Source organism: Pholcus phalangioides, unplaced genomic scaffold, assembly GCF_987345545.1.
Source record: "Pholcus phalangioides strain wild (caught in Gottingen) unplaced genomic scaffold, Ppha-v1.0 ptg000022l_1, whole genome shotgun sequence".
Classification (NCBI taxonomy): domain Eukaryota; kingdom Metazoa; phylum Arthropoda; class Arachnida; order Araneae; family Pholcidae; genus Pholcus; species Pholcus phalangioides.
In genome coordinates this window covers 14,493,032-14,507,062 of record NW_028301615.1, presented here as the reverse complement: position 1 = coordinate 14,507,062, position 14,031 = coordinate 14,493,032, and the positions used below count along the sequence as shown (strand labels likewise).

General features: G+C 35.7%; 1 long non-coding RNA gene across 1 annotated transcript in view; it reads right to left on the bottom strand.

The window, feature by feature from the left end:
* LOC149069508 (uncharacterized) overlaps positions 1-14,031 on the bottom strand; it is a 52,053-nt gene that overhangs the window by 17,922 nt on the left and 20,100 nt on the right. The window contains exon 2 of the long non-coding RNA XR_016195095.1: positions 4,363-4,407. This is a non-coding gene — a long non-coding RNA (uncharacterized LOC149069508). The remainder of the gene's footprint in view (positions 1-4,362; positions 4,408-14,031) is intronic.

Sequence of the window (14,031 nt, the reverse complement as noted above, 5' to 3'; positions counted from 1 at the left end):
AATATGACGTTGTAGCGGGCGAGTAAGCGTTGGAAGACCTTGACAGGTTTGCCCCTTTCCCCACCGTGGTGATTTCTCTTGGCACCAACTCATACGCATTTATATACGTGTCTCCTATTGTGCTGCCAGAATTTTACTCAAAAAGATGACATGTAATGTTTGGTTGGGGTGCAAGACTTCCACACCTTCCAATCAGAGAAATCGGATCGATGCTCTTTGTGCCTCTTTAGTGGTAACTGCTAGCGAAACGAACACGTTTACATTGAAGCAAAAAACAAGAAAAATGACGCTACAAACGTCAAACAAACGTGTACGACAATTCAATTGCACGACAATATTAAATTGTTGTATATTGTTGTTTTTTTTTAATTTGACTCTGGTCTGCAACAGCGAGTAACTCCCGCTCTCTCTATAAGGAGGTTTTTCAATATTTTCTTATTCTTCTTTCTTTCTGCTACTGATGAAGGAACTTCATATAGTTCCGAAACGCCTATAGCCGTGTTCGTTTTGGAATTTTGAGTTAATCTAACGTCGATTATATTCAATTGTATTATTATATCATTATATCAGGGTACGATCGTAAAACTTGTTATCTTTATATCGGCGTCCGACTATATTCATCACACATACCAGACTGTCATTTGGATTTTTTTTCATAATAATAAAATGTTAGTATGTTATTTAGTTCAAGACAACCATAATCTTTTTTATGGGCAATGTATTATGTATAATTGATTACAAGTCATAATCAACATAGACATAAATTAGAATCTATCCAAAATATGTCCACTCTCTTCATTTTTAACTGTTGGTCCTCGTCTGTCTCCATATCAGAGCTCAAGCGCCAACTCAATATCCAAGCGTTCTCCTCTCTTATTAGACTTATTTCTCGTTTAACACATTTCTCTTCAAAATCCTCCATAGGTTTTTTTTTAATATCGACACTTCCAACATTCTAATTAAACCCTCACATTTCTCTGTTTTAGACTCAACCATTCCCAAAAATTACAGCCTATCTTCGTTTCTTCAGATTGTTACAAATTAGGCTTCTTCCCAAGAACTATTATCGACTGGTACAACCTACCACCAAATATTGTAAATTGTACTACGATTTCTGAATTTTTATGTATTATCAATCGTCACTTTCGTCATACATAACTTCCGCATCCTCTTGTATAGGCCTCGGTTATACAATATTGAATTAATAAGTAAATAATAAGTATTTTTTCATGATAGACATGTTTTTATATTGGGTTGGTTGATCTATTTTAGTTATATGTTTGAAATCTATATTTTTATGGCCATCTTTCTTCAGCCACCACGTTTGGCAATTCGCCTGTTGTTTTCTTTGTGTCTGTATACTTGTATTTATAAAATGACCACTTCGTTCTAGTACCTGGCAATATATTTGCATCCAGAACACTAAAAACCTCAGTATCAATCACATAATTCCGCAGTCCTTTGAAGAACGTTTCAACTGAGTTTGGCTGTAATTGTAGGTGATCATCAAAATTTCCACCGTTTCCCTCCCATGACCCGATATTTTAGTATAAAGCCATTTGCTATCGAAAAGCTTATTATACTTCCATTAATTCTAATTCGTTCTACATTCCCATACCTAATTCATAGTGATACGCTAGAAAAGTAAACTTCCGAAGTTTCACTCTGTCTCTCAAGGGGATCAAGTTCATATAATTTTAACTCCGGAAACACACACAAATGACTCGCCTCGTGCCTCGCATCTTCGTGAAGGTGCAGGTACTAGAAAATATCCCAAGATTAATATCTATATTTTCCTGAAACTTAATAATTACAAAATAAAAAAATAAAACACGTGCACAAAATACAATGGAGGATGAAGGGGAGAGAGCGAGAAAGAACTTGAACTCAACCCCGGGATTTAATGAGATTTATGCTAATGAATCTTGGAGACGAAGGAGAAGAGATAGAGTGGGCTCTTTTTCCTTTGTTGAAAAGAAAGACTATACAACAGGAGAAACTTTTCGTTTAGTAGCGGGAGAATGTTCTAGAAATCCCGTTTTAGTCGCCAACGGAAGAATGTACAGTTTTCCCCCCACGTAAACCATCGACTGCATTACAAGAGATGAAGATTAATCAGTTCGGAAAAGCGAAACGGATTCATAAAAGAATTTCCGTACCTCAAGATACGACTGAAGGAGATGCACAACATGATTATTCGATAAGAAATGATAATCGTACAGAACTTCAGCTTGTGGCATCTTTTTTATATTTTAATGCCTCAAAACAGCTTTCTTTAAAACGTATGAATAATTTATTTATGAGACGGAGTATTTAAGTAATGGTGTGATGTATTAATAATGCCGACATTTGTACTCCATCGTGGTATTTGAATTTGAAACATAGCAGCATAAAGTTTTTCGAAAAAATGTCAGTCGACACATTCATTTTCGGAATTTGTAAATTTTTGAACAGTGAAATTCAAAAAGAATGCATGAACAGTGAAAAAGAATATTTGTACAGTGCAATTGACATCGATATTCTGAACTTACATTTCTGGGTATTTAAGAATGATGCATTTTAGTACGCATTTTTTGACGTTCTGCATATTGCGCTGTGCAATAAATCTTCATGAGGTCTTTCTAAATTCATTCAAAGGAGTTTATTTATATTTCTATGCCCATAAGGGAACGAAATATTACCATATCGCTAAATCATTAGCACTGGTGTATGAAATAAGAGTCCGAGTATAAATTCAATTCAGGAGAAGAACGTAGATAGAACTATAGATGGGAAGATTTTAGACAGATTGGCTCTAGTTTTTGATATGAAATAAAAATTAAAATTTTCAATGGTAAAACCATGAGCAGCATACAAAAAAACATTGAAACTGCGTTACAAATAAATACAGTAAATACAGCATTAGCAAAGATATTCATTGATTTTAAAGTCATTTTGACGGCGCTGATTCCGAATCTGGCATTGTTCTTGCAGAATTCACTCTAGTTTTTGAGGTAATGCATACTCACAACAATGTAATTTGCTGCTTAGGGTAATTAGCATTGAAACTCAACTTTCACATTATCTCAAAAACTAAAGCCAATGCCAGATTCGGAATTAGCACCCGAAAGCCATCCTAAAATCACTGAAGTATCTTTGAAAATCATTTACTCTATTTATTTATACCGCACAGTTTGAATGTGATTTACACGTTGCTTATGGTATTACCATTCAAATTCAATTTTCACATTATCTCAAAAACTGAAGCCAATATGGCAAAACCAATGGCACATTCGGAATCGGCAGGCAGCTGCAACAAACTTTAAAACCATTAAAATTTTCTTGCTAATATAAAAAGGTGTTTTTTTTAGCAGTGTTATTAGTGGGAGTGGATTTTCCTCTTCATTATGTTTACTGCATTATAATTATCACAATCAACACCTGTAAATAAAACGAGATAATTATCAATAATAATTATTGATAATTATCTCGTTTTTTTACAGGCACAATTATTTTGCCTGTCATTTTCGTTTTCAGCAGCATCAAAATCCATGCGAATTAGTTACTTTTGTTCAAATTACAATTTTGTTGTTGAGCAGTGTTATTTGTTCTATTTATGTGTGCTCTTGACGGTTCTCAAATATTGCTCCTTATCTGTGTAGTTTGTTTAAATTTTACAATATCCTCTTCCTCCTTTTATATACCCACAACCACTTGCTATTTTTACTTTTGCTTAATTATTTCACATTTTTTTTGCACATCTGTGAAATGTAATTGGAATGTAAGTGCTAACGTGCCTTTCACAAGTATTTAGAGTAAAACTCGGTTATAACGTTTTCGGTTATAATCACATCTCGGTTTTAAAATGAACTCGTTTTTACTAGAATCAGAATATATAATTTACATAATTCATGAATTGTGCTATAATTTATATTATGAATAGCTATAAATTTTCACGTTTTTGCCATGTTTAATTTTTTTTTCTCGTGAAATACATTTTAGCAGATTTGCTCCAGTACTTTTTTCTCCCAAAATATTATTTATTAACAATATTTGGCAATTTTGTTGACATTTCGACAAAATGTCGACAAAAACTTTCGTACACTATTTATAACGCATGAGTTGAACTTAAACATCTAGATCATGAAATTTTAAAATGCTAATCACCAAGATTCTATACCTACTCTGATTTATGAAACGATTATCATATTTAATACATAGGAGACATGTATTTCTCAATCCACTCTCACGAATTATATGTCTAGACTATGTGCTCACTAATTTTACCTCATATTTCATCCTATTGTATTATACATGCCCAAAATACGAGATAAAACACGTATTTATGTGTCATCCTAAATTCCAAACATTTTTCATACTTACGTAATCCCATCACCGTCCGTCAAAAGATTGCTTGCATTTCTTCCCCTTAAAAAACAACAACAAAAAGTAATAAAATATGCGAAGAACATTATACGAATATATCCCTTCAACTCTGCTCTAAAATAATAATACGTAACATAAAAAAAGAAAACAAAAAACGAACTATATATAATAAAATACATCTTCTCTGCGACCCGCAAAAAGGAAAGGAAGGAAGCTATTCCTCAAAACCTCCCGGCCATACCGCTTCCTATATATTGTATATACACATTTCTACTTTTATTTTTGCCACAGTATATATATACAGAGACAGAGAGAAAGAGAGAGAGAGACCCGGAGCATTAACTGTAAAGTCAGTGCTTCGACAGGCAACGGTGGAGGAACACGGTTTCCAAATAAAGCCTCCGACATCTATCAAAAAGTGAAATCTCACGCAGTAGGAAACAAAAAAAAACCAAAGAAATGAAGTTCAAAAATCCTCCGTTGTCTTTTCTCTACCACCTTCGAGTTTTCCCGTGTGTTTCTTTCCGTTTTTCCGTCCCACCGAAAAAACAAACGAAAAATAATAAAATAAAATAAAGCCTAGATAGAAAACGTGATAAATGACAATAAAGAGATAAAATTCACTTCCTGGATACGTATATAAATACGAGTATATATATATATTTATTTTTGTTATCCTTTAATGCCAGCAGCCGCGAAATAATGATGCATTTTTTGATCAACGCTGGATGGCGTGTGGACGAGAAACCTTAATCGTAGCAGTTGAATTTTCTCATCTTTTTGGCAGCCGTGGATTCTTTTATATCTTCCTTTTTCTTTTAATTTTTTTTTTAATGTATTGAACTTTGTGTTTCAGTGAATTTCAAGTACTACGAACATTTAACTTAATCCATGTCTCACTTTCAATAATAAGTTCTAGATATGACTGGAAGTTTTGAGAAATTACCTTTTCGGCTAAAACGGGCTTTGTTACTTGTTATTCTGGTTTTTCTTTTTTAATCTTTTAGTAAAATATATAATGTTTCATCTTAACTGTAACGAGTTATCGATAGTTCGTGATATACAGAAAGCTGCCTGGCTGTTATGTGGAGTTGCTAATCTTTGGTAGAAAAATTCGTCCCTTTGCCTGGGACTTACTTCCTCTCGCATTCCGGGCAAGTGCACTACCACCACACTATGGAAGCAGATAGAATGTTTCTTCTTTAGAGAACGGTACCGTATGAGCTGAATGACACCGTGGGGTGGAAAGTGACAGTAATCAGCTAAGAGGTTGTAAATTTCATCAAAGCCACCAGATGTCGACATATATGTAGAGAGATGGAGAAAGAACGAGAGAGATGCTCTCTCTACTTGCGTTCTTCCTCTCTAAAACGTACACCTTTGCGACGTTTGAAAATATTTCAGTGCATGTGATCTAAATGCAGTGTGGCCCCCACCGATGTGTCACAACGTCGCGAACGTTTAGTGCAAGATATACATAAAACTGGCTGCTGAGTTTTTGAAGAAAAAAAAATTCACCTCTGGCTGAACGGGCGCTCGAACCCACGTTCTCTTGCATTTTGAATGAGTACGCTATCGCTGAAGATACCAGTACGCTATGGACCGGAATGCAAGAAGGTGTGGGTTCAAGTCCCCGTAGAGGCAAAGATGAATTTTTTTATTCCTAAAAGTCAGCTGTCATTCCTAATAACAGTCGTTGTTCTTATATCGTGTATTCACACATGGAGAAGACATATTTCTCTACATAATTATCGATAACTGTAGGAGTAGTTTATTCGTGCTGGGTGAAAGAATGAAATCACACGCAATACGTTTCTATACTGGAACTCTTCTAAAACAATTCGATCAGTCGACTTTGCTTGGAGTAGTTTATCTGAATAGTCTGGACGTGACGTCACAAGCCTGCCAGTTAACCACTAGCAAACGAGACAAGAGTGGCTTTGCTTAAGTTTCCTTAATCTTCTCAGCGGCATTTGGGAGTTATCTCGTCCTCCTTAAAACCCTCTTATTCCGGCAATGACATGCCCAGATACATTGTAACTTTGCTTCTTCTAAGAACATTTTTTCCATCCTACCCAACCAGCTCAGCTGTTTCACGTTTTGATAACAGGAAGCGACCACGTCAGAATATTACTTATTTCCCCATTCCTCTGGGACCCTGGGGTAGTATAGAGATATGCGTACAGTGCAGACAGTAGAAAAAGATTGTTTCTCTTTCTCAGTTTAGTATTCTCGGAGCTGGACGGGGGAAACACTATCACCTGAGCTGAGCAATTTCACCTACTATTACCTGTGACATTTTACTGAGGAGAGAGAGTTGATGATTTTTACTCTGCCAATTATATAATGTGGATCCTTGACGTTTATAAAAACGTGGAAAGGGTTTGTTAACGCTGGATAACATACTCCTGCATGCACATTAAGGGCATGCCTGACCTTTCTTGGAGCAACTGTACAATATTGTTTGAGTACTCCCGATATAAAAATTCTGCCAGCAGATCACGGAAAACGAGAATCGTGTTCGAATCATATTTGAAACGTAATCTTTTGTTTCAACAATCCCATGGAACAACTGTCATAATAATCAGTTAGAGAAGTGATGGCATTTTAAATTGTCAACTAACCAAATATTCTCACGGTATGTTATTCCTGATAAAGGTCATTGTAGCGGAAGGTTGTTTTACTCAAGACTAGTTTTCAATTTGTAACTCAAAAAAAGTGTCAGGTGATATTTGAATATTTTTGAAACGTTCATTGCTTGCATAACACAGTGGTCTAGTGCGCTCGCCCGGAGTACGAGAGGGCGTAGGTTCGATTTCCCGCAGAGGGAGTTGGGTGTTGTTTCCCGAATTCATCGTCACATCAGCCATATGTTAAATCGTTCTTTAGAATAGCGCGTAGATTGATATCCTCTTCACGTGATTGATTATTTTCTTCCACCTCTAACTGAATGCTACCCACGGAAACAAACATTTCTCCACGACGAATTTTTCTAAAAATTATTACCATACTTAAATATCATATTTCATGAATTATAATGTTTTTTTTTCAATTGAATTGCAAAATTATAATCAAAATACTGAACATAGATTCCCTCAGATACACGCCCAATCCTTACTGATGAAAGTGAATTTAGTAACATAAAATAATTTTTATACTTACAAAATCCCAGGGAAAAATTGCGATATTTGCGTCATTGTTTTCTTCTATTAGTCCTACCTCTATTTGAGTTCGTATAAATTTCAAAAAAGTAAATTGGAGAAGAAAAAAGTTTCCTTTCAAACAAACATCAGTGTATCTTTTTGTTTGATCTTTTTTTGTTGTCGTTGCTCCCTATATATTTCGTTAATCCTTTGTCTTATACGTTTTATCTGTGCTCCTCGTTTTTCTTCAGAACTCTTTCTACTCTCCCACGTTATTTTTCTTGAAACTTTACTTAAGTATAAATACATGATCTTTAATGAGACGTTCCCCTTTAAAAATAGAAATTATATTAAAAAGACGGTTCATCAACTTTTATTATATTTTCAGAAATCCATATAAAAAGAACAAGCTTTGGATTTTTCTAAATGCGATTTCATACAAAGAGTGTTTAAGTAAAATATTTAAAAAAATTGATAAACTAGATTATTCAGTTTTTTTTTCCTTCTAAACATATTTGGATTTACTGTATATCTAGTGATGAATATCTTGCGATATTTCTACAATATAATTTAAAAGAACTATAATATATTTCACAAATGAACATAGATTTATAATTCCAGATAAAAATCAATTAAAATCCAAGCTTTCCAAATCCCAAAAAAAAATCATTTTTTGTGCTAAACCTGTAGAGCGATGTTTGCAATTTGTAATTTATGGAATATTCGACAATTTGTTTTTCTATCCCGTTAACAATTTTTCTTAAAAGAAACCTTCAGATATATATAACTATAGGTTGTTTTATAAATCATATTTTTGTAATGTTACATTACCATAAAAATACATTGTTAATAATTACAACTTTTTTCCCAAGAATACTTTTATCATTATTATCTAATAACAATTTCGAATAATGTTAAAAATCATCCCGAGGAAAATATATAAATATTTCCTCGGGATGATTTTTTTTTTTTTTGCCGTTGTTGGTCGAGTATTCATAGTGATGCACTCGCATCACCAATGTGGTGGTCGTCTCTAGTTGGTTTTCTGTGGTACCCAACTTCAACGCGCGAATATGAACAACGCGCGAAAGTCTCGCCATACAGAGCAACAGGCCTACAATGATAAATTTATTAACTCACAGTCAGAAAAATTGACGGAAGATGGCAGCATTACACATAGCAAGCATTGCACAGAAAACACTTCACAATAGGTTCACTAAACGTACACACACATTTGCCTGTTGTGGTGTTGTATTTGCATTTATTTCACTTTTTATCGATAGCCGATCAGGGTATCGATGGGATTTTGAGCAAACGCACAAATGACGTGAAGCTAATAGGGTTAGTCGGGAATCCAAGGCAAAACGTGATGTTCCAGATGAACTTGAATATGATTGCAGCATGGGCTAACGGTTGGTGCATGACCTTTAGCGTGGACAGGTGCATGGTCGCTCAATTTGATTTGAACAACCCACGCTTCACTTACAAGTTAAATGGTGATGCCATTCCGGATGCAACTTGGATCACCGATTTGGGAATCCTCATTGACGAGTGGCTTAGGTTTTCTGAACATTTTTCAGCAGTGGTTAAAAAGCGTACAGAGAATGCTCGGTTTCATTCTCTACAAAACACGTTCTCCTAAAGTGATCATTCCACTTTACCGGGGCTTAATTCATCCTGGATTGTAGTGCGCCGTTATGTTTTGGAGACCATACTTACAGAGAGACGTTGACTTGGTCGAGGGAGTACAGGGAAGAGTTATGCGTGCTCTTGATAGCACACGGGGCCTAACACTATGAAGAGAGACTTGATCCTTTTGAAAATGTTTACATCGGAAGAGCGCAGGTGTCGAGGGGATATGGTCGGAGCGTTTAAAATTTTCAACGCAATGGACAAAATGGACCATGAGTTATTACTACGTCTCGTAAATCAACTGCTTCGACAAGAGACAGCATCGATTGGTAAGGACAATTCAAGGCTGTGGTGTTAGAGAATTGTTGTCTAATAGCGTTGTGAATAAACAGAATGCCTTTCTTTTCGGGCTCGTGAATTCTAGCACGTCATGCGTTTAAAAAGTACAATAGACACATAGTGGGATGAATCGAGAAGCTATCCATACTTATATGAGACAACCATAATTTTTTCTGGGCAGTATATTTATTATATTCTATCATAATTATTGGTTTTTTATTGCTCTTATTGAGTTGCTGTATTTTTGATATAGTTCAGATATATATTCGAAAACGATATTTTAATGGGCATCTTTTTGTTTTCATCCACCTTGCTAGAGCATTTAGTCTGTTGTGGCATTTGTATTTGTAGCAAAAATCCCGTTTCCGATGTGATTACGTTAATTAAGCGACTTGCACGCTAATAAAGGTCAGTGACTTTGAAAATTGTATTAAGAAGTGCCGTGGTATAATAATTGCCCAGTTATTATTAATCATTTTGTTCTTGAAGAGCAAAACATATAACAGGTGTGAATATATATGACCTTGTGAGATATGCTCTCACGTCTGGCCATATTCGCTATTATATTAACGAAATTTAATTTACCCGAAATCGGTTTGCACAACGATTTCTAGGACAAAAACGGAAAAAACGGAGCTAGAGATAGAGGGAGGAATAATAATAAAACTATGAGCAAAGCGCAAGCAAGCTCTTACACATAGTTTCTGTCATGTTAAGCCTCACGACCACGTACTTTTCACATTGAGAATTCTTTCCACTCAATTCCACCTCCTAAAATACCAGCTTATTCCTGGAAAGGTAGTCGTTGAGGCTATACTAGAGGATGTAGCGTGTGTGTATATATATATGGGTGAAGTTGAAAGCACACACACTAAAGCCTCATACAGACAGACAGAGAGAGAGATGAAAAGCAGTGATATACGAGCCTGTTTAACCACTTGGGACTCCATTAGTAAAATTGGTTTTTCCCTTACACTGTCAGCATGGTTTTTGCACTCCTCCACCCCGAAAACGATGAGTTGCAAGTCCATCCCGTTGTTGCTGCAGCTCGAAATCGTCGCTGGATTTATGATATCTGCTAGTCAGTCGCTTTTGTAACGACGAGAAACAGGTATATCATACGGAACACTACTCTACGTCGTTCACTTGGAAACGCGAGGCGTGTCATCGTGTTCAACCCTCGACGTTAAAACACCGTGTTCCTTGTTCACCACTACTCACAATGTGTACTACAATTTTTGTCGATCCTCTATAACAATATGGCACGTTATTTTTTCCTGTTTTTCGTGTTTTTTTTTTATTGGATATTTTTCCTCTTTTCCATTCAATCCATTTCGATCTCGTTGCACTCGTTAAACGTGAAGAACGGAATCCATGAGTGGATTATTTTAAACATAAATGCATCGTTTTTACCTGTTCCTCTTTTAGTTATTTGTATGTAGTACACAAGTTCGAGCTTTCGATACAATCCTTCAAAATCAATCTACTGATATGATTTTACCATAAAGCCACTGAGCAATCATAATGAAAAAAATAATGTGGTAATAATATTGATAATACATCCATGGATTATTTTACTTCAATTAACACTTTACGTTTTTCATGAAAGATTTGTGAAAATCGTTTTTATACACGGTGGATACTATCGACCGTCTAATAATTACAAATGTGATTCACTGTGAATGACTAATATGGAAAAGTGTTTTCAGTTTTTTGATTTCATTAATTATTGAATTACAACGCATTGGACATTCTCGTTGTCCAACCTCGCTGGGCATTTTGCCTTTCGTGGCCTTGCATTTGTAATATAAGTGGATGACGCCAATTTCTAATTCTGCCAAATTCATCGAATGCGCACCGAACTGGTAACTTGGCGTTTCTAAGTTGATAGCAATGCTGTAACCCTGAAAGTAATCAAGAAAGTTTAATTTGTGCAAACCAGTTGTTTTTCTTTCCGTTTTGCCTCAAAAAATTTGACTTAACAGTGAAAGAAAGAAAATTATCCAGTAATGGCAAAAGAAAGTGTTGATTGTGGGAAAACAATTGTTGCAATAGATCTCGTTTGGCCAACCCTTTACGAATCTGGTGATAAATTTCTCAGTATACTGGGGCGAAGATAATGCGTAATAACTAGGTTAACATAATTTTATAAAAAGAGGAAAAAACGCCAGTGTCGAAGGAAAATAACTGAAGATGGCAGTCATTCACAAGTAATCACGTATGCAATTACTTGGCGGTTGGCAGTATCCACTCTGTATACCGACAATCAGTTTATACAACACAATACAATGAAAAGTCATTAAAACTTCATTAAAAAGTTTATTTGAAGGACCGAACTAGGATTGGTGGGGGGGGGGGGCGTTCAATTAACTCGGATAGCAAACTTGACAGGGGCAGACAATTGTAGTAGAAAGAAAAAAAACACCGAATTTTACAGCGTAGTGGCCAGCAAAATCACGTTTTCCCCTTCACAAGCGTGTGTATTTATTGAGGGGGGGGGGGATATATCTGATTTTGATGTTGATTGTAGTGATATTATTTAAGTAGGATGAAATTATTATTATTATTATCCAATGCAAGCATATCGACCTTAAACGAATACAGAGTTTTCTACGTTATCCATTCTCTTCAGCTACTTTCATCACATTCTAAGCTACAAGTCACTGTGATGGCCATTGAGAAACATTTCATCGTTTAGTTTGTCGTTGCATTTCAGAATTTCTTCGTGTAAAACCTTTTTTAGCAGCCAAAATTGCCCTTCACAGCCACATTTCGTCTTCATTTGGGTGATTAATCTGTTCTATGCAGATATTTTGAATCATTTTCTGAAATTCACGTGAAAACGTGTTTCAACTTACTAGACACCGAATCGTTTCCCCTTATAGAAAAAAACAACGGTATGCGTGTGCCTACAGCACTATGTAGGCAGTGAGTACCCAGCTACTACTACTACTACTGCTTTCCCGTACATGCACCTCTTGAACATCCTTCTGTGTGATTTCTAATCAATTTGTGCGTGCCGGAACGTGTGTTCTCAGTGTATGAGTGTGACCCAAACCTATTTCCGTTTAATAAGAATTAAACTTGTTCAGCTTTTGCTGTCATCTGTCTTCTAAAGTTTGAAGTGAATACGGTTGATACAGAAATTTTCAGGTTGTTTTAAGTATCGTGTGTGATTAAAGTTTGTTTAATCTCTACAGAGAGAATTTTTGAAATGGGACATTGACTAGTACAACGAAGTTGAAAAACCGCAGAAAACCAACTTCTGCCGACAATCACCTGTACCGTCATCGGTATCTGAAAACTCACGATGATAGTCCAGCCGATGCCAACACGACCGCACAGCGGTCATTACTATTATACTGCTGAACCACACAGTTACGTTTGTTTCTGTAGAATGTTTGCTATGTGTTCAGCAAGTGCTGTCATTTGTCTCTCGATTTCAGAAGCAACAGGTTCAACAATTCAGAAGAAGCAGGTTATATTGCCTGTTCTAGGATTGATCAACTATTGAAGAAATGGTGGAGGTTGCTAACATGGGTTGAGAGGACGAATCCACTTTGTAAGGAAAGAAGCTGCAGTTGCATTAAAAGGGCGCTGCTCTAAGTTTCAAGCCACGTTGGCCATAAGAACTATTACACACAATGCGCTTTCTGAACCACACCAACACTTTAAAATCAGTACATGTAAAAATGCTTATGCATAAATTTTATGCTAAAATTGCATTTCCGTTGCACTCCGAATCAGTCATCACACATGAGTACCGTCGTTATCCATTATCCCCCCCCCCCTCCCGTTAAGAAATCACGTTAGGCAATGTCTAGCGATGATGAACTAGATTTTACATTCGAAGAATGAATGACACTTGGAGACATCTTCCTCTAAGGAATGTAATGTATTAAGCCAATTACTCGTTCATTTAATAATGTAAGCGTTCGTCAATTAACGTGATTCAGACCATAAGCCTAATGAAAGAGCTGAGAAGCTGAACCTTAACTTAATTATCCTTCCCTAACGGAGCAAAGTGCATACGCACATGAATAATTTCACTAGCACATTCCAAGGGAAATCGTGAACGAGTCAAAATGCCAAATATACACGAGTGGTTTCCCTGTTTTGAGGAACGATAGTGTTTTCCAATTTTTCCATGCACACGCCATGAAGAAGAAGAAGAGCAAACTCAGCATGGGTATACATGACATAAGGCAAATTAATATTTTTAAGGACTTTGATAGGCAATGAAGAATAACTGGGAGAACTTTGTGAATCATGAATGACAAAGATTCTAACTTTGTTGATTTCGTATTTCAAAGCATCAAATCATGATTTATGCAATGAATGACTAATATTTCAAATAATTTCTAGGTGAGCATTATAAGTACCTATATCTGCTACTCATTGCTCTGAATTGTCTGTATTTAAAACATGAGGGAGGGAACTAGGAAGTTTTGGCATTCTAAGTTTAGTTCACTTCTAGAAATTGTATAAGTGTCGCAAATACCTATAAATGATTTATTTATTTCAAATGTTCTGCCACTTATTTTCCTTCTTT